The sequence below is a fragment of the Chenopodium album genome, chromosome 12 (assembly GCF_948465745.1).
Source record: "Chenopodium album chromosome 12, dcCheAlbu1.1, whole genome shotgun sequence".
In the NCBI taxonomy this organism is placed as follows: domain Eukaryota; kingdom Viridiplantae; phylum Streptophyta; class Magnoliopsida; order Caryophyllales; family Amaranthaceae; genus Chenopodium; species Chenopodium album.
Window position 1 is genome coordinate 22,299,827 of NC_137845.1, and position 1,856 is coordinate 22,301,682.

The 1,856-nt window shown below is 39.7% G+C and overlaps 1 non-coding gene across 1 annotated transcript; it reads left to right on the top strand.

The window, feature by feature from the left end:
* Window positions 1-1,155: 1,155 nt before the first annotated feature.
* LOC145573391 (small nucleolar RNA R71) lies at window positions 1,156-1,261 on the top strand. Its single transcript, XR_014097433.1, has one exon. It is a non-coding gene; the product is annotated as a small nucleolar RNA R71 (small nucleolar RNA).
* Window positions 1,262-1,856: the final 595 nt, after the last annotated feature.

The window sequence follows — 1,856 nt, forward strand, 5'->3', positions numbered from 1 at the left end:
AAGGGGTGGCTCACTCATGTTCACTTTCTCATTGCTTCTCTTAGAAACACTCTCTTCCAACACCTTCCCACTCCTAGTTGATATAGGATTAACGGGTCTCTTATGATCTTATCCTTGGGGTAGGAGCTTGGAAGTGCTAGTCCCTTCCTTTAAAGAATTGGCCAATTGAGAAATTGTGTTTCAAGCATCTTGTTATGGGTCATGACTTCACTAAATTTCTTATCATTAGAGGCCATGAAAGTGTACAACATTTTGGTTTGGATTTCCATCATTTCCTTTAAGTTGGACCTACTTGGTGGTGCTTGTGCATATTAGTTGTCTTGGGGAGCTCTATTACCACTCACATTCAAATTGGAAGCATTTTGATTAGAAGAACCTCTATTGTTATTATTATTCCAATTGTTCCTATTATTAGAGTTCCTGGCTTGGTGATATTGGCCTTAATTCCCATAGTTCCCTTGGTCATTATGGTTATGGTTACCATAACCACCTTGTTGGTTGTAGTTACCTTGGGGATTTTGATCCCTTTGGTTCCTATTCTCCCATTGGTTTTGGTTATGGTAATCATAATCATTTCCTCTTTAGTTATTGGAATTCCCCCATTGTTCTCTTCGATTAGGTGGTAAGTATCTGTGATTATCATTCCTAGTTCTATTATCATAAGACAAAGCATTGACATGTTCATTTTCATTCTCATCACCATCTTCAAATTGGGGTAGGGGTTAGGAATCATTATTACAAGAAGAGGTAATTTTAATAAAATAAACACCCATTTGGCATGTTATTAGATGTAGAAGTAGAAGGGTTAGAATTCATACCTCTCCTCTTAGATTGGGAGGGATGCTCTTGGTGTGAAGAGGAGGCCTCATGCTTCTCCTTGATATATGTCATCTGTTTTCCCAAATTTGATATTTGTGAAGATAAATTGTTGATGGCATTAAGGTAATCAATAGAGTACACCGTTGAATCACTTTTTCTCATTAATTCCCTATCACCTCCTTGCCAATCCATGTGATACCTTACTACATCTTCAATTACCTTCACCACCTCATCCTCTGTCTTGTTCATGATAGGTCCTCCGGCTCTAGCATCAAGTAAAATTTTCCTTGAGGACTAAGACCGCCATAGAAAATTTGGATGATTTGATAGGTGGGAATTCCATGATGGGGGCACTCTCTTTGGTACTCTTTATATCTCTCCCATGCCTCATATAGGCTCTCATTAGCTTTTTGACGGAAACCTTGAATCAATGCCCTTGCCTCGGTCGTCTTCTTTTGAGAGTAAAATCTCCCTAAGAAACCCATGGTGACCTCATTCCAAGTTCTCAAGGAGTTAGGTCTCACCTCCTTCTCAAGCCATTCAAGAGCCCTCCCTATCAAGGAAAAAGGAAATAGCTTTAGTCCCATAAACTCTTGAGTGACCCCATTTACCTTGATCGTGTTGCAATAGTTCTTGAGCTCGTTCAAGTGTGCAAGAGGGCTCTCATGTTTTTCTCCACTAAATTGCCTCCTTTCAATCAAATTTATCATCGTGGGACGAATCTTTAAATCATTAGCACAGGGGGAGCAATCCCACTTGAAGCTCTATAAGGTCTTTGAGGTGGTGGATCTGCGTCACCCATTTGATCTTGTTGCTCCTCGAAATTGAACTTTCTAGTTGGGGAAGTAGTTAACGGCTTAAAATTGGCTCTCCTTCTCCTTCTATAAGTTTGCTCAATCTTAGGATCGTAAGGCACCAAAATCCTGTTATGAGTTCTGCGCATACACTCTCAACAATCGCAATCAGTAACAAGGCTACAAGTGTAGCCAAAAAGAAGCAAACTCTTTTTGTATTTTTCTTGTTATGGTGAACTAGAC